The following is a 24,126-nucleotide window of genomic DNA, read 5'->3' on the forward strand; positions in this document are numbered from 1 at the left end:
GCAGAAATACTGCATTTTTATGGCAGTTAATTTTGCATAAAACAGACAGCTTATACCGACACTTGTTAATTCTTTTCAATACTCCAATTTTGTTTTGGCTTGTTCTATTGATGAACAGCGTCTGGGCAAATACTTATGAGCGACAGTGCAATTAATCTGCATTCATTCTTGAAAGCACCGCGTATGATTAAACGAATCATCCGAAGGTTACTTCGCGTAAATCTGACGCGCAAAGTAGTTTAACAATCATTCGAAAGGACCAGGTGAATTCCTTCAGGTGTTAAGCTTGAAGGTGTGAAGGTAGATTCCGTAATGGCTACAAGTCAGGATCGACTGCATTTTGCAAGTTTCCTGTAGTTACAAACGTTGCTAAGTTGTTTCTTCGCGATCGATATCGAGCACGATCGTATTGTTCCGCTGTGTCTTATTGTTGAAATAAAAATGAAAATTTCTCTAGGAATTCCCTTACCCTCCAGAAATCGGATTCCAGATTTTCAAATTTTTCAGTTCTAGCCAACGCTTCAGATTAAAGAAATTAAACAGCACCAATTAAATTACTAAATATCACCACCCCCACTTTAGGGAATAAACTAAATTTAAGAAAGTCTAGGAATTCGCTTACCCTCCAGAAATCGGATTCCAGATTTTCAAATTTTTCAGTTCTAGCCAACGCTTCAGATTACAGAAATTAAACTGCATCAATTAAATTACTAAATTTCACCACCCCCACTTTAGGGAATAAACTAAATTTAAGAAAGTCTAGGAATTTGCTTATCCTCCAGAAATCTGATTCCAGATTTTCAAATTTTTCAGTTGTAGCCGACGCTTCAGATTAAAGAAATTAAACTGCATCAATTAAATTACTAAATTTCACCACCCCCACTTTAGGGAATAAACTAAATTTAAGAAAGTCTAGGAATTTGCTTCCCCTCTGGAAATCGGATTCCAGATTTTCAAATTTTTCAGTTCTAGCCAACGCTTCAGATTAAAGAAATTAAACTGCATCGATTAAATTACTAAATTTCACCACCCCCACTTTAGGGAATAAGCTAAATTTAAGAAAGTCTAGGAATTCGCTTACCCTCCAGAAATCGGATTCCAGATTTTCAAATTTTTCAGTTCTAGCCAACGCTTCAGATTACAGAAATTAAACTGCATCAATTCAATTACTAAATTTCACCACCCCCACTTTAGGGAATAAACTAAATTTAAGAAAGTCTAGGAATTCGCTTACCCTCCAGAAATCGGATTCCAGATTTTCAAATTTTTCAGTTCTAGCCAACGCTTCAGATTAAAGAAATTAAACTACATCAATTAAATTATATTAAATCTGTTTCGTAAAATTTCGTTTTACGGATAAGAAAGAACGTCTTATAAACGAACGTTACAGCACTTAGCCCGTTTCATGAACAATTACTGTAGAGTGCTTGCTAGAAGATTGACGTATATATTTATTTTCGATGGTGTTGGGAAATATTGTGAGAGCGCCATCTACTAAAGTAAGCTCTGTAATCGGGTCAATCGCGTTACAGGACTGGTGTCACACGAGTATTGAAATATTGCAATAATGTTTTCGTCATTGAATAGTCTGTTAAATTTTACAAAATCGACCGTCAAACAGTCGAAATTCCCAATACTGCCAATAACAGGGGACAACTAACCCGATTAGACTGCTTTAATTGTCGCCACCAGATGGCGTAGCGGAAATAAGAAAATGCCAATACGCGTGAATCGATTAACCCTTAGTATCATGATTTTTTTATTTTATTCAGAAAAATTCTTATCGGTCCATGTTTGTCCACATTTCATCGTGAAAATAGGCAAAAAATTCCTGGTGTAACAATTTTTTATACAAATGAAAAAATATGGATATAACACCAGTGTTAAACCATGCATAAATGTGCCTATGTATTATAATGTTAAGCGAATCCTCGGTTTTGCAGAATGTTATACTAGTGTTACATATATTATAATGTCCGACATCAAATTTATTCACAAAGGAAATTCGAAATAATTGAGAGAAAAATTAGCATTTCCCTGGTATTTTCAGTGGTCCTCGCGAAATGAAGAGTTGTAATCTACAATACGAGACAGTGTACCACAGTAGAATTTCTACGGATGTATTTCTGCCCTAAAGACACTTGTTACATATGGTAATAGTAAAGTAACGCTTTAAAGTTCACAAAAAAGCCCCCAAATAGCGCGCATGATTTTATCAATTCGTGTAACACGGGGGTTACACTATGATAAGGTTAAGGGGTCAGACCACTGTGAAGTCGTGAAAAATTGTCACTTTTTAGGATTTATTTTTTAGTAAACGCAATGTCCAAAGTAAATAATGTTTTGTCTGCTTATTAATACACTTATTGACAGTATAAAAAAAAATTATTTTAAATTTTAAATAGTTTTTTTTTTAATATTATGTGAGCACTGATGTGAGCGCCTTGAGAAAGCGATGCACAGCTGGTGTGCGTGATACCGGGAGAACGACGCATTTGAAGCAAAAAATTCAAAGTGTGTTGTAATCATTATGAGTGTGGTTATCGCCGGAACCAGGATTATTTTAACTGATAAAAAATTAACAAAATGGCGGAGGTTTGAAGTTTAAGTGTCGAAATACGGTGTATTTTTCAATAATTTTGCCTTGTAAGAAGTATGAAATGTTTAATCCAAAAAGCTTTCCGTGGTTCCGGGCATAGCCACTGATGTTCTGAATAAGGTGTAAAAATTTCAGACTGATTGGTCAAATAGTTTTTTTTGCAATCACCTGCACCAGTTGAAAAAAATGTTGTTTTGAGATAATTGCGTTTTAAGTTTTAAAACAAATTAAAAAAATCTTTTAATTTTTTGTTTTGTAAAATACAAGAGTAGCTTAATAAATACCAAAAAGATTGATTGCATTATATGCTGTATCTACGGAGAAAAAAATCTTTAAAAATAGCTTAATTTTTCAAACCGTCACAGTGGACTAACCCCTTAAGTTCCATCTGTGAGTCGTTCCAAATGATTGGTAATGTTTCAATACCTCCGCTTTACACCCTACTTTACCTCAAATCTATCCATTGTAATCTATCATTAAAACTACTTGCAACTAAGAATAGCAAACCACGATTTACAGCGAGACTTATCAAATTATCAAAATAAATTTGACGCACTGTCAAAGCCACTTTCCGATAACTCAAAACCCATTTACAGAAACGTTATTTTGTACTCTGAATTTGTTTATCCATGAAGCATCCCTCCGCATTGTGCCATAGCAATAATAAACCATCGAATATACCTAATACCACCCTTAGCAACCTGCAACGTTTGCTCCCTTCCTTTACATCAGTATTTTTTCCACAATATTAACCCGAACTGCCAAAATTCCCACCCCTCGTGCATCCATCATCCATCACTGGTCCCAAACGGCAGATAATTGGTTTATCTCTCACCAGCTCGCTCAGCTGGCAGGTTTCAAATAACCCGGAGCGCCGTAGTGAAAGAAATCATTCCACCCCCCCTGAGCAAAGACCAAGTTGCCTTCGCGACCCCCACGCGTGGAATCGCGACCGTCGGTATATCCTAAAGTTTTCCCCTACCACGGCCATACCTGGGACAAGAGTTATCAGCGATATGGACACTGCTAGACACGATATTTGCTCGTGTGATTGCACGTATGCAGCAACGCTGCGCCAGCGGGTGTATGCACGCGCCACCCCCTACGTGACAGTGATCACCCTTCGTCTATCAAAGCCTCGCATCGACCGAATAAATTCTTCACAACTGCGTGGCCCACAGCACGTAATTGCTATCGTCTGTCACGGTTCGCTCTGTGGATACGAGGTAACTACTAGGTGTGGGTATTAGGTCACTGGAGCACTTTCGAGATTCGGAGGAAGTAAGTAGTTGTTGCAATATGCTTACGAAGGAAGGGGATTTTTGGGTTGCCGAACGTTGGCTAGAACGAGCAAAACTAACCAAGTCTACATTTCTTAATTTTCGGTCGATGTAAATTTAAAGTTCAATCTATTACAGTAAAACAGGTAATAATTGAAAGCTACTGCAAAATACTTGGTCCGTTTTCGCAAGAAGCCAACGAGAAGTTTGTTGGGGAAGGATTCCAGGACTCTCGAAATGAAGGATTTGCTTCCTCTAGCGTGGATGAATGGATTGATTATTTTATATTTTATGTGATTTTTTTTTGGTGGGAGAGACCTCCAAATTTTCTTAACTTTGAAGTTCTCGAGTAAAGATCGCTTCATTTCCAGTGTAATATTTTTTCAGTAGATGTATCGGGAGAATGGAGATGGACTCCTCATATTTTAACTTATGTGCTGTTTGTATATTTTGTATATATCTATGTAAGTACTTTTGCTGTAGATATATTTTACTTTTACGTTGCATAATGTTAAAATAACAAACTAGTTTAAAAATCTGAATATTTATAAGTTTAACTGCTTTTATCACCGCGTTAGAAGCTTATTTTATTATTTATATTTTGCAGGCGTATTTTTATAAAAATAACTTTTTAAGTTTCTCTTAAATGTGTTTGAAATCCAGGCTCAAAAGGAAACCTCGAATTATCCAGCCTTTGATTTTTTTGTTTCTGAAGTAAAACTTGCGTATGAAGAATTTCAAACCTCTTCCCTATCTGGTTAGAAGCCTATTTTAATAAAAACAGAAGTTTGTGTCCTATTGTAGCAACATTGGAATCTTCTCATCACTGCTTAATCATTGTATTCATAGTGCACCTACTCACAATCAGGGGCACTTTCCATTTATTTTCAGAAAGGGTTAGGACAGATTACGTGACCCACTCGTTTAGATACGAAGGTCGTTGTTTTAAAAATGATACGCTCCCTGACTATAGGTAGGGAAATAAAACTGCCGCAAGATACTAGAAAATTTACATAATTACAAGGGAAACGCAATGAAACTTTTATTACCCCAGCTATAAATAGAATTTCCTGTTACGCGAATGGAAAATATTCCATGCTTATTAGTTAGTGACGATCTCGACGAAAAATATTCTTAAATTAAACAAAAACGGGTAGCTTAATGCTTAAAACTTGATTCGCAGAATAATCTTGATAAATTCAATCTATTTTGAAAAAAAAACGAGGCAAAAAAATGCAACAGACACCCAAGGAAATAGAAATCAGTCAAACTTCGTCAAATACTACATATTATACTCAACTTTTAGTACCATCAGCATCGCGACCAATATTTTTACTCGTGTTTATGTCGCGTATCAGTCGAAAGTCAAAGAGAACGGATATTACAACGTGAAAAAGAATCAACATATAAGACAAATTTCCTTTGTCGATTATTTTTAACTGTTTCATGAAAAGCAATTACATTAAGGAGCATGTTTCTCTTTACCAAGTAATGGCATGTATACTTATTTCAGTTTTTTTTTCATAATGCTTTTGAAAAAACTATGCTAATGCTTTTTAACCGACTTCAAAAAGGAGGAGGTTATAAATTCGACCCGTACGTATTTTTTTTTATATGTTCATCCCCGCATAACTCTACACCATATGGACCGATTTTGATGATCTTTTTTTTATTCGACAGAGGGCGACACCCCGGTTGTTCCATCCTACAATGCATCAACATTGGCCCAATATTTTTTCAGTTTTGGTTAATAATATAGACTATTGTCACCGAATTATTATTATTGTATGTACGTACGTGCATATCTCCTCAGCATGTTGTGTCAATATATATAAAACTAAAAGTAAAAAAATTTAAAAGAAATTAAAACCGACTTCAAAAAAATAAAACTGCAGTAAAAAGTAAAAAATAATTTTTCTCTTATTTAACCTACGACTCTCATATTTTTACGTCGGCGCCTCATCATTTGGACTGTGTAAATCTGGCGCCGACTTAAAAATTTGAGAGTCGTAGATGAAATAAGAGAAAAAATATTTTTTACTTTTTAGCGCTGTTTTATTTTTTTGAAGTCGGTTTTAGTTTCTTAAAGAATAATCTGCAAACGTAATACTAGCGATTTCAATTAAAGGAAGTGGTCTAAATATGGGCTAGCACTTTTATTTCAAGATTTTGCCACGCCTGCTTAGATGCGACACTTGGATCTATATCTTAAGAGTTGAAATAAGCTGAACAAAAATACTGTGAACTGAGGGAACATTGGCAATACAGGGTAACATTGGCATCTACTTAAGGGGACTAGTCAGTCAGAAACTCGATTTTTTTGTTGCATTTTTCGAAAGTACCACCCTTCCCGAGTAAAATGCCGTTTGGTTTGCGTTAAACTTTGCAAAATTAAGGATTTTACAGCCGAAAAGGTCGAGCGCGTCATAAACCGTTTCTGCGTACACGCAGGTAGAATTCCTCTTTCGAAACTTTAAATGCGTTTTTCTCGCAATCATATTTCCTCTTCGTTTTGCAGTGATTGCGAAAAAACGGAGGTACAAATCGGGAGGACACCATGTAGTAGACACCGATTTTGATGAGCCTTGGTACGATGGGTCTGTGTCGAAAATAAGTAAATAGGTGTCCGAGCGTTTCTGCCAATGGGCCTTAATAATAGAGATATTTACATGTAAATTATTAAAAATTTCATACTGGCCGTGGGGTTTTAGTGGGTAAAAATCCCACACTACCCTGGCGCCCCCGGGGGAATCCCCTCTGAAGGAGTTGGGGTGCCTTTTGAAGATTCTCCCAAGTTAAAAAAAATTATAAAAAAAATTTATGAAATTTTTTTAACGTAGAGACATTTATAAAAAAAAAAATTATAATTTTTTTTAACGTGGAGACATTTTCAGAAGGCACCCCCAAGCCTCTAGAAGGGAATCTCCCGCTGGCGCCAGGGTAGTGTGGGATTTTTACCCACTAAACTCCACGACCACTATGAAATTTTTAATAATTTACATGTAAATATTTCTATTATTAAGGCCCATTGGCAGAAACGCTCGAACACCTATTTACTTATTTTCGACACAGATCCATCGTGCCAAGGCTCATCATAATCGGTGTCTACCACATGGTGTCCTCCCCTTGTCAGAGAAAAGTCCTCCGCAAAACATGCAACTCGCATCCTCGTCACCTGTGTGTCCCCTCTGATGAATTTAAACGTCGCTGAAAGTCATTACTACGCAACGCTGTTTATTAATAAAAATGATGCTAAAACAAGCTTACAATGTCAACAATATAGTGCTCACAGCAGATTAACTCTTATTTCACCAGATTATTGTTAAAAAAATAAAACAAACATACCTGTAAAATCTTCTAAGATTCGTTCGTTCGTTCTTTTAAGACGTTTTGCAACACAATGCGCTAACCAAACAAATGCGGGCCATTATCTGTTTCTCACAGCTCCTTTTGTTCCTCAGTCGTACTTTCACACCTTCTGCGATAGAGTCGAACATCCACTATGACCCAATACTTCAACTAGCCCATATTTAGGCCCCAGTACTTCTTCTACTGTAAAATCGATACGAGAATCGATTCCAGAACCGTCTTGGAACCGATTTAGAACCGAAAAATTAACGGTTCTACAACCATAACCGAAACAGGTAGGTACAGTATTTAGTCAGAATTTCTGTTCTTTGTAACATCTATTCAGAATATCGGTTCTTCATAACTGTTTTGTGAAGCACCGTCATATAACCGTTTGAAGCAGTTATTTCTAGAACCGTTTCAACCCGTCTGGAGCAGACGTCGTTACGTACATAGACTCAATAAAAAAACAGAAGCAGTTAACGAATTTTTAAGTTGTTGCTAGCGTATCAACACTTTCAGTACAATTTAAGTGCTATATTTATTATCTTCTATTAGATATTCAACGGAGGTCTAACATTGGATCAGCGAGGTGTTTCTGATGAAAACGAATCCAAACACGACCTACTTTTAACTGTTCTTACAGGGAGAGTATTTTAGGTGTCCGTCTCCGATCATTTTGATTTTTGGATATGTTATAGAGGACCGAAAAATAAGAAAGACGTGTTTTTTTATTTTTCCCCGTTTTCATATTTGGGGGGTGAAAACTGCGTTCAAAGTTAGGGTTGAAAAATCATTTTTGTGAATTTTTGAAAATCTAGTGAGTCAGTCATATTTCGCATTCAAAGACACAAAATTCGTCCATTGACACTATTCCCCTATCTCTAATAGTTCTCGAGATATTCCACAAAAATGATTTTTCACCCCTAACTTTGAACGCAGTTTTCACCCCCCAAATATGAAAATGGGGAAAAATAAAAAAACACGTATTTCTTACTTTTCGGTCCTCTATAACATATCCAAAAATCAAAATGATCGGAGGCGGACACCTGAAATACTCTCCTTGTTAGTTACACGTAATTCGAATCAGTTCTGAATTTTGCAGGCCAATTGTACGTTAGCTGTAATTAAAGCTTCTCTGGGTGAGGTCCAGTTTGGGATAATTCATGATCCTTCGTGAAGATCTAATGGAAAATACAGAAATTAAAATTTGTATTTCCGAATGACTCACGCGAAATTTAACAGCCACAAAGATTGTTGAGGCGGTAAAGTTTCCAACAAAAAAACTCTGAGGTAGCTTTTGGTTTTCGAAGTAAACATTTAGGACACTACGCTTTCGATGCTTTCAGGAACTATCGATGTGGAAACACACCAAAGCCAGGTACAGAAAGGAAATCACAATTCACAAATTGCTGATTACTGTACCTATCTTTTTTTCCTCGACGTAAGTTAACTGTAGAGTTTACAACCTTCGTAAAAATCCTATGGCAAGGGGTTCGCCCTTGCTTATCAGCAGCCAACCCCTCGTTCCCCGCAAGGATTACTTAATTCCACGGAATTCAAGAAGATAGGCCCAAATGAACTTCTTTCACGCTGCTCGAAATGCAAACATTGCCGTGTCTCTTTGCCCCGAGGGTCGATTATGCTAATTGCAGGCGCGTAACCACAGAGAACGCGGTGGTCGATTATTAATTTAAAGGGGTAGGGAAACCAATGGCCGACCGGGTACGTCCCTTTATACGTTTAATATCCGAAAATCAATTCGCATTAGACGATGAAGACGAAGAAGTAGGTCAGCCGGTTCGAATGGAGCCTTTCGACGCGAGATATTCAGGCAGCCGGATGATCACTCGGATATCCTAGCCATCGATTACTCACGAATCTCATTATTTCGTTTCCCCGCGGTGGGATAAAAGTAAAAACGAATTTTTAATCAGTGGTAAAATCTGCACCTCCTTTGGTCCCGCTGTAATCGTCCAAGCGGTTCCCGTGCTTCTTTATTTTCCTACTTGGAACTTTGATAAACGAACTGTGTCGTTCCAAGACACTAATCGTCAGGAATAATTAGAGGTGAAAGTTCTATTTCTTAATTGAAAAAGTAGTGGAACTGGCTGTCTCAACTAGAGGTGTGATTATCGATAAAGTTATCGATAAAGTTATCGATAAAGGTGTCGAAAATATCGAAATCTTACCGATATTTCGATATATCGATAATATGGTTAAGATATCGTTATGGCGAATAAAGCAGCTGAGGTAGAATGCAACGCATTAATTATATAATAAAGTCATTCAGAATCTATTTATTTCTATTTGAACTTATTGCAGGCAACATATTAGTGTATTTTGGCTGTAATCTTGTACTTCTGTCTGTAAGAATTTGTATTATTTATACGTATATTGTAAATTATATATTATAAATATAAATAAAACAGAGGTGTATATTTTTTCAAAATTATAGCGTTAAAAAATATTAAAATCTTCAGTTCGTATTTTATTGATGCAATATTGTAATCAGTATTGGATTTTATATTTTGTACTTCCTTATCAAAATTTTCCCCCGCACTCTCATTTATACTTTTATGTGCACTCATTGTTAATATATTGTTACGTTGCTCGGCTGTATATTTGAATTATTTTGGTTAATATCGTACTTGTATATTAAATTACTTTTTACCGTTTTAACATATCCCTTCGAATCGAAAGCGATATCTTTATAAGTGCCTATGTACATGTACCGTTGTGTTACAATGTCTTTAAAATTGGTATCTGCATCGTTGCTGCAACAAAGTGCTGTATTCTACCTCAGCCGCTTCTGTTCGCCTTAAGGGGGTATTCGGATCTGACGGGCAAAAAAAATCTATTGTGCATTTTCTACAGGTACATTTTATAGGTAATACATGTGCAAAAGGATTTTTTCCAATTCGTATTATTTGCAGAGCTACAGGGTGCAGAATAGGTAGGTATATCGCGCGCTCACTGAGCGGGACGGGCGACGCATAACAGTTTTGTTCCTGCAAGTGTATTTCGGCAAAGTTTCGGCGGACTGTTCCTTTTTGGGGGGTGGTGGGTGGGGGGAGGAGGGTACATTTCTGTGTCTTTTAAAACACAAAAATCGACCATTTGGTTACAAAGAGACCGTTACTCTCCTAGGTCACCTTTCTGTCTTAATTGTACGCAAAACTTTAAGCGCGTTTTTCTCGAAACCATGTTTTTCGAACCGGTGACCATGATATTTCAAGATCGGCTGGACCAACTCAATCTAAGTTTTGCATATATTATCAGCACACACGTGGCTATCGTCCCTACCAGAATTACGATAAAATATTTTGTTTTTAAACTTTCACAGACCTTTAAAGTTGAAAAATTGTGCGAAAATCGAAAGTTAATTTTCAAACCGCCGCCATTTCCTTAATTTTCAATATTTTTTTATCATTCTGGTAGGGACGATAGCCACAGGCATACAGATAAAGAATCTCTTTTCATTTTTTGTTATAGATCACTAGAACGAGCCCAATCATGGACACCATGACACCATGTTTTTTTTTCGCCATTACTTTAAAGCAGTCAACTGCGTTTGATTTTAATTTTTTTTCTATTCACAAAATTTGTAAAGATAGTTCAAACATCAATAAACACGTAGCAATAAACTAAATAATAATAAAACTGATGGGTTCTTTGTAAAAAAAATTCAGAAATAACGCGACAAAAACGCCTCGTCAGACCAGAATACCCCCTTAACGATATTGTCGACACATCGTTAAGTATCAATAAGATATCGATAATCTGTCGATAATCGATAGGCACACCTCTAGTCTCAACTGTCTATTCCAAAAAGTAAATCCCTGTTTAGCAGAATGCCTCACGAGTGAAAGGGACCGGGTCCCCCAGCTCTCGGTTCCGCAAGCGCAATCATTTGATCAAGTTGAAGTTGTTTAGCTATACCTACTAGATCAATTTAAGTCCACCTTCCATTCTAATCCATTTCCACTTCCAATTCCGTACAGTACCGAAACTCTGCCCATCTAGCCAATTGCACGCCCCGCGACATCCGTGTGCCAACGAACTACAAAAGCCTACGTGATCCATTTTCATCGATAACTTTCGAGTTTCTGGCAGAACCGTCTCCCGTTGCCTCCCGAACGCTACCACTCGCGATTGCGCCCGAATCTTCAAGACAAACGACGCGCGTTTTCGATCCGCAGCCTTTAATCATACACGCGCCTCTTCTTCTCCACTCTCAGCGGCAGCGGATCGTCGGAAGCACGAAGAAACGAACGATACGCAGGCGGCAACTTCAAAGGCCGCTCATTGTTCGCTGCAGCAAAGACGTATGAGAGGAACAGGGAAACAAAGAGACAAAGAAACAGTACGGAGCTCTTTTGAAAACGTTCGTCTTCGCTCTCCGGGGCGCGTACGCGCGCGAATCCCGCCGCGGTAAAAACGCGATCCCCAGAGGAGGGACGTGTCTCTTCGGGGTTGCGTCCTCAAAGCGTGCCTGCAAATAGAAAGCCGTCGATTCATCAGCGGCCTCGCCTCGCAAATATTTCTCGTCCGTAGACTTTTCACGGTAGCCAGTCTCGCCCTCATCGCCGAAATTACGGGCGGAGATCAAGCGGCTGCTCGATCCTACAGCGGCAAGCTTTGCGCAACATGGGGGAGGGTGAAAGTCAGGACGAATGTGGACGGGGAGATCAATCACAGCAATCGAAGCCGTAATTGAAGACTTTGCTGCGAAACGGAGGCAGCTACGTAATTTGCTGAAATTGAGTTATAGGTGGCGTTGAATGTGAGAAAAAAATTCTGAGTAGATTGGAAATCTAAATAAAATCGTTCGGTAGTTTCTGGGACAGATGACTAGGGTAAGTGTGGGTATTACTGTGGATATTCTGAAACAAATCGTGTTTAATGTTGGAAAGTACATAATCTCTTGAAAATTATTTGATAAAATTATTTTAAACTCTATTACAGATTATTATTAATGAATATAATTGAAATTCGTCAAGGCAAAAATTTGATTGATTTCCCGATATGGCGGTTCATGAACACCTACCTGGACCTAACACCTACCATTTATATTTTTGTTATTAACAGTAATACATGTAATGTAGCGTTATTATTCGATACAGCAAGAGTGATTTTTTCAGATATACAGTAAATCAGTCGTCCACGTTTTAGTTAAATTTTTATTTCTCGCCACAGTATTAGGTGCAGTACTTTACACCATGCGCATGTATTACTGCGGACTGGCAACTGCGTAACCTAACCGTTTTCAGATCGTATGTCAATCTAACTTCCAAAGTGAGCCGCGGTGCGTGAGTGACAGTTACAGCTCTGTAAAGATGCCAAGAAAAGATAGACGTGTAAAAAAAGAATAAAAAATATAAAAAAAGCCAATAGGCTTTGTTATACTAGTATTTTGCCTAACATCTGTCCGCAGTAATATACGCGCTGTAATTGGTATTTCGTTAGTAACTGGCACGCAGTAATGCATGTATGTCCGCAGTAACTCCTGCAATGACATTGATGTTTAAATCTCTGTATTTTTAATTAACTGCGCCTATTATCGTGTTCTTACATTTTTTTTTTAATAGAATTATTAAGGTTCCAACTTTCTTTTAAAAGAAGAAGAAGCCATTGCGTTCGGACGTGCGGGTCGTACCTTTGTAAACTATTGCTCTGTGTAACAATATAGTTCAGTCGTGTGTGCGCCCGTCTAATCATTATTCTACCCCTTTGCGTCGGGGTGGCCTGCGGTAGAGACGCCCCGACGCAACAATATGTATAATTTTAAAACTAAGGTAATTCGAAATTGATAAAACAAAAAATTCTGATTACAGAAATCATTTACTGTTTAATTTCACCGATTGATTGAAACATTATTTTTGGGAAAAGCTCTTGTACTGAATGGGAATTAGTAAAAGTCGATTTCACAACTTTTGCGCGCGAACTTTTTTCGTAATTTGTCAATTTTTGTTGTGACAATAATTTTTTTTGAGGATGTTAGGGGAGGGTCGAAATATAAGATTTCTAGAAAGGATTTGGGAAAGGACGGTTTCCATGAGCAAGGGAATTAACTTCTTTGATACATGTAATAATTAACACTTATGAAGAAAATCCGTAGATCAACGGAGTTTTCAAAGGGGGATCTACGGAATGTTGAAATTTTCTTTATGGATTTTCAAAAATCTGAGTTGGCAAGTGTAACTCAAGTGTGTTTCAAACAAATTCTCTCTTGTTCACACAGCGTGTATAGTAGGACGTGTCCTGTGCGACGCTCGTGTCTCTATTGGGACCTGACATCCGTCACCATGACATCTGGTGGCGGAAAGTAGAAGCGGTCGTTGGGCACACATCAATCCCTGCCAATTCTCGTACCGTTGCAAAAATTCCGGTAAGCGGGAGTTGAATCTGCCCAATCACAAATACGTTGCATAGAAAGGAACATTTTCGCAAAAAACTACATTATCGCATATACAACGCATGTATCTTGTACCCATATCGGCGCCATCTTGGCTAGGCCCCGCCCCCGTGTCAGATCCCAATCAACTTGTGCATTCTCGCCGCTCATAGTGTAGTCGAGCACTAAATATAATTATGCGATCAAACGGACTTACTTGTACGTGAAGTTCGATCGTAATTATATTGAGCGCCTCGTTCGAAGATGATTACACGTAGTACTGTCAGTTGACGGGAACCTCGCAACGTTTAGAGTTATTAAAAAAAAATTATATATCGCGCGTTCGCACTTTCTCCTAGTGACCACTCGCCGCGAACTTCATATTTTTAGCTTGATTTGAGACCGAGGGGGAGGCATCACACACTCTTCTTCTTTGAGGGTTACATTTTTTGGGTTTAAATCGGGTGGGATGTAATCATCTTCGAACGAGGCGCTCAATATAATTACGATCGAACTTCACGTACAAGTAAATTCGTTTCATCGTATAATTATATAGAGCGCCTCGTTCTCGAGATTAAACGCAGATGTTTAGAGATTGTGTGATGCTCGATTCCTTTCTCTTACTCAGTATCAGGTATCAGGTCTGTAGCGGTCATCGGTACGGCAAAATATGAACATTTGGCGTACAGATGGTCGGCATGGTTTATGACACGCGCGCCAGCAAAACTATTTTTGAGTAAGCCGCTTTCCGTTCTTTTCGTGATTTGAACAAAGCATGTTTTCTTAGAGACTTTCGTTTACGGCCTCAATAGTTATTGCGGGTATCGTAAACCTTGAGTTTCTGTAGGGCCCACGGTGCGAGGGCGGCGGCCTGCGACCGGCCACGTCACGCACCTCGGGGTCTGGGGAAATCCTGCTGCGTTACCAGAAGTATTTCTCCCGCCAAATTTCACCCCCGCTATGGTGGAAGCGCGCCGTAGACGCGCGAAATAGGTGGCGCGATTTAGGGGTCCGAACGATACCGATTGGTTGACATCGGCATCGGGTCAACCAATTAGGAGGAGTTTTCTACCCGCGCGCGTCTTGCCGGAAAATTGTGCGTCCGGCAGACGTCAGTCTTCATCCTGACCTCAACAAGTCTTAACGTTTGAGCAGATATAAGTCACTGAATCAAAGACTCACGTTGAACGTTATTGTGTGTTTCAATTCGGGAACAGAACCTATCCTTCTATTCCTTTAAGGTCCTAAAACAGATAAGGCAAAGGATTCGCGCGACTGGTGAATCGGTCTATTATAGAATTTTGCGAAAGTCTGCGAGTGATCAGACCAACCTAACCCAGACCTAACCCAGGCCTGCAGTGCGTCTAATAGTACTTATGTATACTCCTTTCCTAGTGGCTGCGGATACGGCCGCCTACCTAGTACTGTATGCCGTCAACGCATTTGTGTCCACACTTGCCATTTTTAGCAATGATTTTACCCATTTGCTCAAGGTTTGTGTGCCCACTGGTTGAAAGGGCCTCCGGACCGACAAGAAAAGTCTACCGTTTTTTGTGCGTTTATCCTTAGTACAGTCTAAGTAACCTAAAAGTGCCTTTGCCGCACAGACATTTGGTCTTTCTTTGAAAAAAACGTAGCACCAGGTTCGGCTGCACGCTCCCTGGCTTTGAGGTTTTAATCAAGTCTGGTATTTTAATTTCTATACCTGACGCCGTTAAAGTAATATTACTAATATCTATAAGCGCGAGCGTTTGCAACCAATGCGCTGTGGCTGCTGCCAGCAAAGTCGCTGATTTTTCTGATATCTCTTGACCCTTGTACTTAAGCGAGAGCTGACGGTTTTCAATAAACTTTAGTACAGGCTCAGTGTCCCAGGTACTGGCATACTTAGGCTTCGCGGGTCTTTGTCTAAATATTCCCCTAAAGAATCTGGATATTATGGGATCTTTTGAGATGTTACTGAATGCTATTAGTGACATGGCAGCCCTAGCAGAATCGAGAGTTCCATATCCCGCACCTTCCTTGAATTTATTGGTCAAAAATTCTATTACTGCCACGTTGCTCGGTTGGAGAAACGTTACACCCTCTTGTTCCCGCAAAGATTGCACACTCCTTTAGGCATCCATTATATTGTTTCAAGGTGGCTTCCGACAAGGATGCTGCTATGATATCCAGTGATCCCTCTGGGACTCCCTGGTTCAGAAAGGCTTGCCGGACAATTTTCCTACTACTAGCTGTAGCCTTGTCGCCAATGGATGGTGTTTCTTCCATACACTCCTCACCCCGCACCATTGCCAGATTTCGCGTGCTAACTCACTTAGGCGAGGGAATTGTACGCCACCTGCCCTATTTATATTCGATATTGCAGTCCTATTAAATATAATCGCTCTTCAAGCTGATTTCACACGCTCACGTGCTCATTGGAACACGCTCAGATTCGATTGTAGATCGCCGCGGGTGTCGCGCACGTGGTGGTGCAACGAGCATTGATTCGCTCATCTTCGTGTATTCATATAATCTCCAAAACCGCGAACTTTTCGTGCATTCTCACCGACTCACGACCAGTGTATTTGCTCGTTTTAAATAAACTTGACGCTACTCATTTTAAGTGCTGTGTTGTGTGCACCTTTTCACCGTCGAGCATAACCTCTCCGGCATCCAGCGCGCTCAACCACTAGATTCTCAAACAAACTGCAGATTCTCATTAGTGTCGGCATATGATTGAAGCGCAAAGCAAGCTGGACAAAACTTTTTCAGCCGAGGTTATCGTTCGGAAAGGCTTGACCGAGACTTGAAGGGGCATTTTTCTAACCCTGCGCCATTTGAAGTGTTAATTTACGACTTTTAGTTACCAAAGGAATTTCCTACTTGGTAGCCCTCACTCAGCCGAGGGGGGCGAGAGAACTGATACAATGCTCGAGGAAAGGCGATAAGAATCGGCGTATAGTGGTATTAAAGGAGGCTGCAGCGTATTCTCGCCGTCTGCCGCGATAAAACGTCAGAAATGCAAAGTTGCTTCGTTTTAATGCGCCCCGACTCATCGCCAGGAAAATTTCATCAATAACCGAAGAAAAGCAGGCAGGTTTCGAGGTGGCTCGAAAAGAGAAACAGCAAGTAATATAAGCGGAATGAAAGACAAACAGAGGAGAAGTTAAATTAGCTGCAAATCGCGTGGGCGTACATTTGATCGAACGGCAACGAACTTAGGTCACGTGAAAGGAAATCCTCAGTCGGTGAAGAAAGACGAGGACGTTCGAAGAAAAACGCTTGTTGAGTGTAATTTGTTCGAAGTCTGGATTATCTGTGACATCAAAGACATTTGTACTTAGAGTGGATGAGTCAGTAATGTATGCAAAGTTTACAGGATAGTGGGGCTTTTGTTTTCTTGGCTTCATAGGCCAAGGAATAATTAGCAGGAAAGTGGGTTACCACTGGACACAGTTGAGCTAATTGAATTACACTGTAATTTAATTACATTGTATTTCAATTATATAGTAATTGAGTTACAACGTAATTGAATTACGTAATTCAAACTTTTCAATTAATTCAATTCCTAATTACTGCAATCATGCATTTAATTGAATTAGAATGTAATTAAATTACAACTCAGAACTCTGAAGAAGTGAGATAAACGATTATATTTATCTTTCATGCCTATACGACGCCCAATTAGTGATTGGTGGTGAACTAAAAATGGTATTTTTCCCAGTTTTTTCCATATTAGGTGATGTATTTCACTGTATTTCTGTATTAATTTTTTTACATGAGATGCATTAGGTGATTGCCGTTATTTTTCCATTTAATATATATATTGTAAGTTAGGTAGAGCAGATACATGTTTCTTGTTTTACATTTATGTTTGAATGTGGAAAAAATGTAACAAAGCAGTTTATTTCTCTTTATATATTATAAATTTATGAATAATACCTACATATTTCTTTCCCACCTCTTATTACCTCTCAATTTGGTTACCTCTAAAATTGTAATTCGTAATTACATTGTACTTTGCAATTATACTTCAATCGCGATTACGAATTATGATGTAATTTCTTTGAATGAGAGATCTGAATTACGAATTACAATGTAATTGAATACAATGTAACTGATTTATTTTGTAATTATAATTCATGCAGTAATTCAACTGTAATTTTGCACAACTCTGCCACTAGATCACAGTGGCTTTTATTTTGAAAACTAGGATGTATTGTATGAATTTTTATTCACCAAATAAACATTGTGCACAAAATGGGCAAAAATACTATGAAAATAATATTATGAAATATAAGACAAAAAATGTTATATCCCCACCAGTAGATTTTTACAAGCAGTTCCACAATTTTTAACCCCCTCTGCTATTTAACAAGAAAAACATTACCTTAATACTTTCAACTCCTACATCCACAATGTCTAATATTCTGTATCACAATATTCTCTATTATCTTTGTTACAAGAAGAACAATACTTTCATTTTTCCTGAATGTCTCCAAATATAATTCAAACCTTTTGGAACATACCTTAAAATAATTAAAGACCTCGAAGGACTAAAACTAAAAAAAAATCCTCTATCAGAAACGTTTTAAATTCCGCCTTTCTAGCCACCTAGTTTCTCAAGAAAATTCGAGGAACTGAAATCCTAAACAAAGGTAGCTACTCGCGTATTTCTCGTCAAATTTTGCGCCGCAGCAGAGGGGGAACCTTCGAAACAAAAAGCAGACGATGTACAAAAAAGAAACCGGAAGAAAGAAACGGAGAAACAAATTTCTCCTTTGGAGCGAGCGTCTTACGAGGGCGGAGGACGGCCCGTGAAGCGAGTGACTTGGAACGAGGCAAGGCGACGTGTGAGAGGAAAAAATTGGCGGGAATGAGGTCGAAGGGCAATGAGCAAAAGCTGAGTGTTCGGCAAACACTGGCCCGAAGCAAATCGAAGAAAACAGCTATAAATAACGGCTCCCAGGGATTTCAGTAATGACTGCTAAAAGAGACACGTTGTAGCAAGTAGGGCGGCGAGGGCGGAAGGGGCGCCACCCACGTTCGACGTGACGTTAATTAACTCTCGGCCCGCGAAAATGGTCTCTCGAGGCGTGATGAGCTCCCGCGTGCCAGCGAATCGGCGGAAAGGTCGACTGAACACCGAAGGAAAAACCATTTCCGTCCACCCTTCATCACCCACGGACAATACCCGCGAATTCGAGCTCGGCACACATTTCCCACCAGCTCGTAGCGATATCGCACGAGCTCGCCGGCCAACGAAATCACGGGCCAAGGATTCTATTCCATACTGAACGAAGTGCTCCTCGAACGTCTGTGAAGGGGGAAAGGGTTCACGGTGTCGTGGTTAAGTCTGTGGTTCTTCCCTGGGCCAGGGGTAATGGACACCGGGGAATGAACGAAGTATCAGATCGTTTAATTCGTAGATGGTGGGTAAGCTGACCGTTCAGAGCGGAATACGGGTCCATTCTGATCCATAGCAGTGTAACAATTTCTTTTCCGAGGTTCATAGAGTGAAGTTTCCTTGTACAGTAGGGTAAAGGCAGGTAATATGGAACGGCACGTAATATGGAACTTCGTGAAATTTCGATAAAGAAATAACGAACTCTTCAGCCAATCGTGTATACTAGATCCCTAGACACAATAGACCAGGGGTGTCGAACTAGCGGCTCGCGAGCCGCAGTGGCTCCCTCTCCTCTTCGCCTGCTCCGCAGAGCCGTAGGAGGACGGCCCCCTCCACACCTACTTCACTCTGATGAATTTCTCCTCCGGGTGCCGCGCTCTCTCCCTGCCGGGTCTCGCGCAACGCCTGGGGAAAAATAAGTGGGGGAACCGGCTGACCGGGGGCCCGACTCGTGCGGCTCTAGGAGAGGGGAAGTTCGACACTCCTGCAATAGACGATGATTCTGACAATTGAGTATCAGTCGGGCATCCATCATTGAAAAAGAAACGTTTATATTTTTCGCGGGCTGTAAAAGTTTCTGAAAAGTGCATCAAACAGTCAAATATTGCAGTGAAGGTATGTTACAAGGTATTATTTGGATGTAATTTATCATTAAATATGTGTGTTCTTGATTATTCAATAATAGTTTACCAATAAAGTTACTTTCTTCTTAGTATGATTCTTAATTTATTGTCGGAACATGTGTGTACGTAATATGGAACATACCGAGTAACATAGATGAAGTTGATAATGTCGATGAGGACATGATGCGAAATGCTTACAGTATTGTCTCGTTAGCGGCTCGCTGGTCGGGACCGGCGTTGAGCCCTTATCGCGAACGGAGCCCTAATTCCGAGTGTTCGTTTCTCGTTTCTTTCTGGTCGAAAGGGGGAGCGAGTTGGAACACTGCGTGCGCGGCGAGCGTGCGCGATGGTCGCAAGCGCTTACCGTGAGCCGGGCCTGCGTCAAGATTTTGCGAAGCGGTTTTCGTGCTCACGGTAAGCGCTTGCGACCATCGCGCACGCCCGTCGCGCACGCAAAAAACAGAGTGTCAGGCGTCCAAAAGACGGAGTGAGACAGAACATCAACGCGTCGTCTGTATCGTACCGTCCTCGCTCGCTTTCAGTGCCTCTCGCTCGCTCTCGCCTTCGCCGGACATGAGTGAGATAGAAGTGGTGGGGATAGTGAAAAGTGTTGGACTACTATAATTATTAAAAGGCAAAAATGATTCAACATTCAGGGAAACCTGAATATAGTAAAAGATAATGATACGTGTTTAGTTATACATTACTCAGACCACCTTGGTCGAGTCATTTTGTTTAGAGAAAGTTTGTCCCATCTCCAAATCCAATTGAGATGCGGAAACACAAATCTTCATAAACCTAAGGAGTCCCTGACTCGCGCTGTTTATCCTCGGATCGCCGAGTTTTTTTTACGCATCCCAGACCTCGAAGGTCAGGTTCCTGAGGGCACACCATGGGTTCGACCGTTTCAACGGTTTTCGCCAGCTAGCAGGCCATCGGTGAAATCAAGGCCCGGGGTTTTTCCCACGCGTTGCTAAGCTGTTACCACCAAGCGGAGGAGTCTAGCGCCAACGCATCCCACTCCGGAAGACACGCAAAGGGCGCAATGGAAGGGTGTCGCGATGTCGTGAGACGCTGATTGGGCAAGGCCCATTTTTTCAGACCAGGAGGGAGGGATGAGGGACTTGGAGGAAAGCTCAGCGACAAGGCCGTGGCCAGATCGCAATAGAGATTCAAACAGAACTCATCGAACCTATCGAACTCGACAGCTCTCATTAGTACAGTCATAGACCTTGCGTACGAACAAGTACGCTTAGATAGTGAATGTAGTTAAGTTAAGTTTGTTGTTACTGTTGCGTATATTATATTTATTAAGAACAGGATAAAGCAAATTGTAGAATCTTAATTATAATATCTTGTACAGAATATCAGACGCCATGTATATCAAACAAAGGAAAAACTGAGACTGGTACATAACGAAAAAGACCATTGACTCTGGAAAATAAAAGATGTGACATAACCTAACAGAACGGAAATAAAACGAAACTGGCGCCACCTGGTATACTCAACGTTACTGACCATAAACTAAAATTACTAGATGATGAACAAAGCTATTTACAACAGTTACAATAAATGGTTTTGAAATCAATTGCACATTGTCCCTCTACGAGGGTGGTCCTTCATAGTCGGCAAATAGTTTGCAATCTTAACAAACCCTGAACGAGTCCAACTCAACCACAGGGAATCACCAATACGTATGTAGAGCGTCTTTTTGTTTCAATATCTGGCAACGGTGATAAAACAGTCCGTTGTTAGAGAAGAGCTCACTTCTGTTCGGTATACCGTCATAGAAAGACATTCTTTCCTAGCCGTTAAATAAAACTAAAATATAAAACTAAAAGGCTCATTTATTTAATAACCAATTACCAATAAAAAGTCCATATCGTGTACACCAAACCGAGCCCGTAACGAGACAACACTGTATTTTGCGATGGTAATTATAAAAATAATGACGATCAAAAGTAGACCCTATGTATTGGCTGTTTTGAGTGTAACCGAATAATTAGGAGTATTCTAATATTTGGAGTGATCGAATTTCGGATTGTACCGAATAGGAACCTGAACATGAAATATTTGTTCACACCTTATCGCGAAATTCTTTTTATAGTGGCCTACACAATTATATGTTTCTCCATTGCGCCATTGTGCATAGACTTTATTAAAATTGTTTTTACCAGAAATCGATAATTACGATGATATAGAAGTATCGTCTACCAAACCTGTAATTGAGATTATCAAGAAAGTTTTGCAAGTCAATGAACATAATAATATCTCCGAAACCATTTAACCGATTCATTTGAAGTTTTCAGAGAATGTCTTGTGGTACCGTTAAGGGTTGGCTGTGTTGGAGTTCTTTTACCAAGTGCTTAATTACTTCCTCCTAATCAAACAGCGAAGAAATATTTTGAAAAGCAATATTTTAGATTCGGACACCCGACAATTTATTTTAACCTAAAGTTATTTCCTTCCGATTATGTAGCTAACCAGGTATCAACTTAACATAACCAGCTATTTTACTTTAGAATTTCGTTTAATTTTTTTATTTTCATTTCTACATGTCAATTTTAATAAACTTTTCTACCAACTTTTATTTGTCTAAACGTCAACAAATGTACTTTTAAACAAAGGCAAATTGAATCAGTACAAGTGAATACTTTCTTTATAAAAAAAAAACTCCAAAATAGCCACCCTTTTTATTTATTTAAATATATTTAACTTCTCAAGAAATGGTTTGCTGAGATCTTACTGCTTCCAAATTCCCGACACCCATAAATAAATCCGAGTTTGACAGAAACGCAATCAGCTTCTAGATAGGTATAGCCCACAGACACGATCCCACATACAAGAATATAAAAACAGTCTCTCACGAGCAGCCGGAGAATATTTTGAGAATTCAATTTCATTCCTCGCGTTAACTCCGGTTTCTCGCGACAGCTACCAGGCAATAACCGTGCGCAGTCATTCTCCGCGAAATCTCTGAATTTTTTTCAGACACTACGACTCCATCGTAGTTCGAGGGAACCTGGGAAACATAAATTCGCAGGTACCAGCAATTTCAGTACGTACCAGCAATCTCGCGCACTTAAAACTGAGAGCCTCTCCCCATCCAGCTTGATTCTCTCGCAACAGTTGCCAGACACTAACCGCATCGTTATCTTTTAAAACTTCCGAGCATCGTACAGAATTTTTCTGAAAATATTGCGTGCGACATATTCAAACGCAATAATGGCGGGCTACATAAAATGGTCCTACAGTATTTCCCTACACTTTAATTTAATTTTAATAATATAACTTTTTAACTGTGCCACCGCGATGCCGAATGATTTTTTTTTTTTGGAATTTTGAAACGGTGAGCATTTTTAAAATAGTAAAAATTAAAAAATACGTAGAAATGATATCCTGTAACTGATGCTTCGTTTCACTCGCTGCGTCCTTCTGTTTCTTTTTCTGGTGCTAATTAACAGTCGTGACCGAAGTCGGCGTTCTTCGAAGTTACGGAATTTTACGCACGCCAAATTTTATAAGCGGCCAGGACTTTCTGAACTGACATGGAGAACACAAAGTTCTGGATGCAACGAGTAACCCCCAAGCGTCAGGCGGACGTAGCTAAAATTTAATTCCCTTTTCCGCGTTAACTCCATTTTCTTAGAAGTTATTGGTCGCTAATTGTGCCATCATCCCTCCCAGCAGAACTTTTATCGCACTCCCCGCATCTTGCATATTCGCGCGTCTCGTGAATTCCTCTCGGCCCCTGCCTCCGGGAGGACTTTTACAAAACTTCTTCTAAAAATACAGTCCTATGGAATTGAAAAAAAAACGCAATTTCAGGTGGCAGTATTAACGCTGCGGAGCGAATATTTCGGGAACGACGGTTATTCGTAATGCTGAAACGATGTTCTACTTACTGGAGATCTATTTCTGTGCAAGACATTTACGTTAATAAGCAGAGTACAGAAGTAAAAAGTATTTTCGTTTGTACCCGACATTTTGCTGTTTCTGCACCACCTATTTACCTTTCTGCCAGACAATAGGGAGGATGAAAAATACAGTGCTTGTCGAGAATATAGCTATATAATCTTTTTTGAATCAATGTATTTTCCTTGGCTGTCTACGACCCTTTGCCACTTGTCTGGTCAAATTTGAATCCTTCGACGAAATAAGGGCTCATTTTTTAAGGCTGTAAAGTCTTCATCCAATTTTGAACCAATCTATTTTGAACTTTGCGATGCATCGACCTAAAGAAGTGGTAGTCGCAAGACGCGATGTCTGGATTATAGGCTGGCTGAGGTAGGACTCCCATTTCAATCGGAGTAGTGTTCCCGTCTAAAGACCGCCATACACGCTCCTCCTTGCCGTTCGATTTACTTGTACAGTCAAAAGTTGTAATTGCGTTCGTGCCAGGAAATTGACAGTACGGACATACTAAATCGACTGATTTCTGGACACACTCGCTCCGTTTTGCATTACAACTTTTGACTGCACAAGTA

The 24,126-nt window shown here is 39.6% G+C and overlaps 1 protein-coding gene across 1 annotated transcript in view; it reads right to left on the minus strand.

The window, feature by feature from the left end:
* Nucleotides 1–24,126, minus strand: part of Rpn2 (Regulatory particle non-ATPase 2) — a 225,064-nt gene that overhangs the window by 70,263 nt on the left and 130,675 nt on the right. The window lies entirely within an intron of this gene.

Source organism: Andrena cerasifolii, chromosome 16, assembly GCF_050908995.1.
Source record: "Andrena cerasifolii isolate SP2316 chromosome 16, iyAndCera1_principal, whole genome shotgun sequence".
Lineage (NCBI taxonomy): Eukaryota > Metazoa > Arthropoda > Insecta > Hymenoptera > Andrenidae > Andrena > Andrena cerasifolii.